The sequence below is a fragment of the Bombina bombina genome, chromosome 8 (genome assembly GCF_027579735.1).
Source record: "Bombina bombina isolate aBomBom1 chromosome 8, aBomBom1.pri, whole genome shotgun sequence".
NCBI classification, from domain to species: Eukaryota; Metazoa; Chordata; class Amphibia; order Anura; family Bombinatoridae; genus Bombina; species Bombina bombina.
The window spans coordinates 77,457,316-77,464,815 of record NC_069506.1 but is presented as its reverse complement, the minus strand read 5'-3'; the positions used below and the strand labels follow the sequence as shown (position 1 = coordinate 77,464,815).

The 7,500-nt window shown below is 35.7% G+C and overlaps 1 protein-coding gene across 1 annotated transcript in view; it reads right to left on the bottom strand.

Annotated features, from left to right (window-relative positions):
• The window catches only part of LOC128638460 (trichohyalin), a 395,299-nt gene that overhangs the window by 254,567 nt on the left and 133,232 nt on the right, over window positions 1-7,500 (bottom strand). The window lies entirely within an intron of this gene.

The following is a 7,500-nucleotide window of genomic DNA, read 5'->3' as shown; positions in this document are numbered from 1 at the left end:
TAGTCCGTCGTGCTGGAAGGATGCTCCGCGCCGGATGTCTTCAAGATGGAGCCACTCCTCGTCGGATGGATGAAGATAGAAGATGCCGCTTGGATGAAGCCTTCTGCCAGTCCGGATGTCCTCTTCTGCCCGGATAGGATGAAGCCTTCTGCCGGTCTGGATGTCCTCTTCTGCCCCATCGGATGAAGACTTCTTGCCGGATCGGATGACCACTTGTGCCCGGCTGGGTGAAGACGGCTCAAGGTAGGGTGATCTTCAATGGGGTAGTGTTAGTTTTTTTTTAAGGGGGATTGGGTGGGTTTTAGAGTAGGGGTGTGTGGGTGGTGGGTTGTAATGTTGGGGGGGTATTGTATTTTTTTTTTTACAGGTAAAAGAGCTGATTACTTTGGGGCAATGCCCCGCAAAAAGCCCTTTTAAATGCTATTTGTAATTTAGTATAGGGTAGGGCATTTTATTATTTTGGGGGGCTTTTTTATTTTATTAGGGGGCTTAGATTAGGTGTAATTAGTTTAAACTTCTTGTAATTTTTTTCTGTAATTTAGTGGGGGGGGGTTTTGTACTATAGTTCATTTTAGTTAATTGTATTTAATTTTAGCTAATTGTAGTTAATTTATTTAATTAATTGAATGATAGTGTAGTGTTAGGTGTAATTGTAACATAGGTTAGGTTTTATTTTACAGGTAATTTTGTAATTATTTTAACTAGGTAGCTATTAAATAGTTATTAACTATTTAATAGCTATTGTACCTAGTTAAAAAAAAATACAAAGTTGCCTGTAAAATAAAAATAAATCCTAAAATAGCTACAATGTAATTATTAATTATATTGTAGCTATCTTAGGGTTTATTTTATAGTTAAGTATTTAGTTTTAAATAGGAATACTTTCGTTAATAATAGTAATATTATTTAGATTTATTTAAATAATATTTAAGTTAGGGGGGTTAGGTGTTAATCACTATTATAGTGGCGGCGACGTTGGCAGCGACAGATTAGGGGTTAATAGATTTAATAGGCTATGTGGGCTATGGCGGTTTAGGGGTTAATAATTAGGCTTATTGTGTTGTGGGGGGTTGTCGGTCTAGGGGTTAATACATTTATTATTAGGAGTGAGAGGGGGGATTGCGGATATAGGGGTATACGTGTCGGGCTTATTTTTGGGAGGCGTGTTAGACAGGTTCCCTCGCTTGCGCCAAAAACTACGCCGTATATCGGATCGCGCCCCAGATAGAGGAACTGTGAATGTTCTGGGGCAGGTAAAAGGCCAACTATTTGGGGTAATCAAATGCTTTTGGGAAGTGGGTTGAGATATACAAGTAAAATGCTACACTGAGTAAAGACTGGGCAGGGAGAGGAGGAGTTAATGAGAGGATGAGGGCAGGGAGAGCAGTCAGTAAAAGAGTCAGTGGAGAAGTTAATATATGGGGGTCAGAAACTGGAGCATGGAGTAAGTGGGTTAGGCAGAGGTGTTTTAGTGAGAGGGGTAAAACTATGGGGCAGGTCAGTGAATCGGGCAGGCAGAGGAACAAGTGGGGTGTTCCAATTATACAGGAAACATGTGATAGTAGTGTCCCAGCATTGGAGGCAGGTAAAGGGTATTTTGCGTTCTCGCAAGATCGTTGTGAGATTAGCCTGGTACAGGAACACTTTGCTAGCCCTGTGCTGTTTTATGGTGCTGATCCGGGGCATGCAGTTGATTAAGGTACCAAGGGAAGGTAAGAAGTAACTGCTTAGTCCTTTACATGGTCCTTGGCCTTCTATATGCTTAAAACATTCAGTAACTGACCACTAAAATGCGGTCAGTTACTGAATGATTTAAGTATATAGAAGGTCGGAGACCATGTGAAGGACTAAACAGCTACTTCTTACCTTCCCTTGGTACCTTAATCAACTGCATGCCCCGGATCAGCACCATAAAACAGCACAGGGCTAGCAAAGTGTTCCTGTACTAGGCTAATCTCACAACAATCTTGCGAGAATGCAAAATACCACAGAATGACACCTACCTCAACAGATTGCGCCTCCAGCTTTAGCGCTCACTCCAGCATCCATCTGTTGCAATGGGGATCAGTCAGTGCAACTGCAGCTTGAGGGGCGTGTCAAAGACCTGTAACCGTAATGCTATGCATACCGGATTATGTGCTCGAGACAAACAACACACGCTTTGGTGTGGTTTTTAAGTTTAAAATGTTATCAGTGCACAAACATCACACGCAATGTATTAAAAATATGACAGACTCCATACAAACGCCTACACAGTGTATCCAAAACTTGCTGCCCCCTCCAAGCTGCCGCCCTAGGCCCGTGCCTAGTTTGCCTAGGCAGTAATACGCCCCTGAGCATGCGATTATAAACAACTTTTTAATTTACTTCTATTATCATTTTTTTCATTCTCTTTGTATCTTTTGTTGAAAATCAGGGGGAAATGCTTAGGAGCCGACCCATTTCTGAAACACTATATGGCAGCTGTTTTGCAAGAACTATCCATTTGCAAGAGCACTAGATGGCAGCTCTATTTCCTGATGCCTACCTAGGTATCTCTAACACAGAATATCATGCAAAACAAATTTGAGAAGTAAATTGGAAACTTTTTTTTTATTGTATGCTCTGTCTGAATCACAAAATAAAATGTTTGTGTTTCATATTTATAAAATAAAATATTAAAAAATTACCATTTTCCCTGCCAGTCAAAATCTTCTCTTCCTGTGTCTCTGATTTGTTTTTTTGTGTTCTGAAACATAAATGCTAGTGTGTATATAATAAAAACAATACTCATTTGAGCTATGGTGGAGATAAAAGCATGAGATTAAAATCCTCCATTTCATTAAAGTAAGAGTCATAGAATTTCTGTTTTGAAAATCAGCAAATCTTGGCAAGTTTCCCTGCTTTCTTATCCCCAGAAGTACTCCGTATACATTGTTACCAATGCTCCAGGGAACTGTGGGTAATATATGCAAATTAGATATGCAATATCTCACACTTTCTGTTTCTGAAAATTGTTTATTAAAGGGACAGTTTACTCAAAAATGTGCTCCCCTTTAATTTGTTCCCAATAATCCACTTTACCTGCTGGAGTATATTAAATTGTTTACAAGTATTTCTATTACCCTTATATTGTCATTTGAAATAGTTAATTTAGCCTGTGGTTTCCCCACCCATCCTGAAAGTTTTTGGCCTCAATGCCAAGCTGTGTAAACACAACCAGTATGAGAAATTACACTCCCTGCGGGTTATAGAAGAGATAAGGTAATAAGATGTTAATTTTCCATTGTTCTCTCCAAGTATTGGTGATTGATTTATGGACAGATATAAGATAAAGAAGCAGGTATATGTACACAATGTGATAAAGTAATGAGATCTGATTATACCTACAAGCTCAACCCATTTTATTAGGTTGTGGCTTCAAAAACACAAAATCAGCTAATTCATATACACAAATAAACCTTAAAACAGCAAGTCTCATACATTTTATACTCTGCAGCTAGCAAAAAAGGTCTTTGGAAACACATTAAGGGAAAAACAATTTTATAGTATACTTTATATATTTATAAATCTATACTTTATATACTTTATAAATCTATACTTTATATACTTTATAAATCTATACTTTATATACTTTATAAATCTATACTTTATATACTTTATAAATCTATACTTTATATACTTTATAAATCTATACTTTATATACTTTATAAATCTATACTTTATATATTTATAAATGAAAACAGACACACAGCACATATCAGCAGTTAAGGACTAAATTGTAGAAGATCTGTGCATACAAAACCAATTCTCTTAATCAAGTTGGCATTGTATGGAGATACTTATGAGAGGGCACTGATTGGCTAAAATGCATGTCTGTCAAAAGAACTGAAATAAGGGGGCTGTCTGCAGAGGCTTAAATACAAGTTAATAACAGAGGTAAAAGTGTATTAATATAACAGTTGGTTATGCAAAACTAGGTAACGGTAATAAAGGGATTATTTATCTTTTTAAACAATAACAATTCTGGAGTATACTGTCCCTTTAAACAGAGTGCTAAAGACACATGGATGCTCCTGAATTCCTATGAGCTTACCTAGGGCTTGGTTTACTCTTCAACATAGGATAGGAAAATTAAGCAAATTTAATTAAAAATACACTAAAAATTAGCTTAAAATGCATGCTCTATCTGAATCATGAAAGTTTAAATGTTGACTTCATCATCCCTTTAATTTTGAAAAATTACTATGTTTTCTAAAACCAGAATATAGTTGATAAGCCTTAAAGTGACACTCAAGTCAAAATTAAACTTTTAGGATTCAGATAGAGAGCATGGAATTTTAAATAACTTTCCAATTTTACTTCCATTAACAAAATGTGCACAGTCTTTATATATTTACACGTTTTGAGCCACCAGCTCCTACTTAGCATGAGCAAAAACTTACAGAATATACGTATATGCATTTGTGACTGGCTGGTGGCTGTCACATGATGCAGTGTCCCATTATAGGGACACTGAACCCAAATGTTTTATTTCGTGATTCAGATAGAGCATGAAATTTTAAGCAACTTTCTAATTTACTCCTATTATCACATTTTCTTCATTCTCTTGCTATCTCTATTTGAAAAGCAAGAATGTAAGTTTAGATGCCGGACCATTTTTGATGAACTACCTGGCTTGTTTTTGCTGATTGGTGGATTAATTCACCCACCAATAAACAAGTGCTGTCTGGTGGTCTGAACCAGAAATTGGCTGGCTCCTTAGCTTAGATGCCTTCTTTTTCAAATAAAGATAGCAAAAGAACGAAGAAAAATCGATAATAGGAGTAAATTATAAAGTTGATTAAAATTGCATGCTCTATCTGAATCACGAAAGAAACAAATTGGGTTCAGTGTCCCTTTAAGGTCTATTTCTCAACCTTGTATGTTTATTTCATAACCTTTTTGCTGTGAAGGAGTATGTTATTTTTGCAGACACAAATTCACAGTTTTGAGAACTACAAACCAAAAAATATGTGAAAATATCTTCTAGACAGAAAAAAAATGCCAAAAATAATCTTACAGAGACCTCTGGGAGAGCATGACATTGTGAATGGATTGATGGTATTAATTTACTAAAAAATTAAATAATACATCCATGAATTTATAGCCTCATGTCATTAAAAACTACCCATTTCATGATGAACAACTTTGAATTATAATGTACCTTAAATAGAAAATATATTTAGATACATTTTTCATCTATTACATTTTTTTGTTTTGCTTTAGAAAAAAAAATCATTAATTTTTATCCACCCTGTTAAAACACATAAGAAATAGATTAGACCAAAAATTGACACAGTCAAACAAACAGAGAGGAATCAATTTGTATATTGTAGTAGATAACCTTCTGCCATGACACTTTCTGTTAAACTATCAGATACACAAAAGATGAAAGTTGTGAAATATTTCACAAAAATTGGCCGGTCTGTTTATTAGTTTGGAAACTGGTTGTAGGAGGGAGGAGCTAAGAAGATTCCTTGACACTGTTCCAGGACCTACAACCATTTGATTCTGTGTGTTTGATATTTGTATGTGATTTTTTTTTTTAATTTTTTTTTTTACACTTGGCTTTGCACCTTGGCTTGTCTGGGGTTAATTGTCTGAGTTAGTGGGTACATTTCTAGCTGTCTATGAGTGCCTGGTAAACACCCAGAACTGTGAGTTTTGCCAGTGGCAATTGATGTGTAATTACTCAAATTTGAAAGTGCAGTCAACTTGTGTTTGTGTGTCTCTAGGGTAATTTCAAATGGCTGTGTCACCCTTGTTTGCATTTCAATTTGTTTAGTTGGAAGCTAGCGTCTGTATAGTGCCATATACAGAGATTGCAGAAACTCTGTTTATTCCAAGAAAATTGTTTGTGACAAAAGGGTCACAATTTAAGGCTGGAGGAAAGGAGATTTAATCTCCTGCAACATAAACGTTTTTTTCACTGTAAGAGCAATCAGATTGTGGAACTCATTAACCTAAGGAGGTAGTAAATGCCTTAGATACATTTAAAAATGGTTTGGATACATCTCTGGCTAGAAACAGAATTCAGGGATATGATTGCTGGTGTTAAATGTGTAACCTTTTTAATGGGATTAATTTAAGTTCCACTGGAGCTTTTTTGTAAGTATATTAAGATTTGAATAGGTTGAACTCGATGTACCTCTGTCTTTTTTCAACCTCATCTACTATGTTACTATATTAAAGGGACAGTCAAGTCCAAAAAAGACTTTCATGATTCAAATAGGGCATGTCATTTTAAACAACTTTCCAATTTACTTTTATCACCAAGTTTGCTTTGCTCTCTTGGTATTCTTAGTTGAAAGCTAAACCTAGGAGATTCATATGCTAATTTCTTAGACCTTGAAGGCCACCTCTAATCTAAATGCATTTTGACAGTTTTTCACCACTAGAGGGCATTAGTTCATGTGTTTCATTTAGATAACATTGAGCTTATGAACGTAAATTTACCGTGGAGTGAGCACTGATTGGCTAAAATGTAAATTAAATACCGCAACTAACTTTTTTTTTCTTCAACCTAGCATTTAAGCATATTTTGTGTGTTGCATTTTATATGTATACATGCATTTTTTCACTGTGTTTTGCCACCAGACTTGTCTGGGGTTAACTGCCTGAGTCACTGGTTATAAATCCAGAGCTGTTAAGTGTTGCCAGTGGCATGGGATGTGTACTCATTCTTGAAACTGAAATATGTTAAAATGAAGGCTGATCAAAACTTGCTGAAAATATCTGCTCACACACAATGCATACTACTGTATTAATAACAATTTTTGACTGAGACAACTGTAAGGCTTGCCAGGTGTCCGGTATTACAACTATATGTGCAAATACTGGACACTTAGTTGATGAGTTTCCATCTAATACTTTGGCAAATGGCTTAAGGGATGTAGATCTAATCAGAGAGCTCATATGGAAATACAACTAACGGGGTCTTCAAACAATGAGGTCAGATAGGAGGTCCTCTCTCCAGATCACGGATTGGTTATTCAGTGTTTTTGTGGCAATACAGGTGGCAACTCTATTTAAAGTCTGTTTTAGAAAACAATCTGATATCAGATACACATTTAGGAAAGAATTGTTTTTTTACACCACTGAAGCTATGTTACATAAATGGTGGTCACTGTAAACTTTTACATATGAGCTTTTGCAGTTCAATCTAAAAAGGGACATGAAACCCAATTTTTTTCTTTCAAAATTTAGAAAGGCCATGCAATTTTAAACATCTTTCTAATTTACTTCTATTATCAAATTTGCTTCATTCCTTTGATATCCTTTGTTGAAAAGCATATCTAAATAGGCTCAGTAGCTGCCGATTGGTGGCTGCATATAGATGCCTCATGTTATTGGCTCACCCATGTGCATTGTTTAACAAAGAATATCTGAAGAATAAAGCAAATGAAATAATAGAAGTAAATTGGAATGTTGTTTAAAATTGTATTCTCTATCTGAGTCATGAAAGAAAAAAAATGGGTT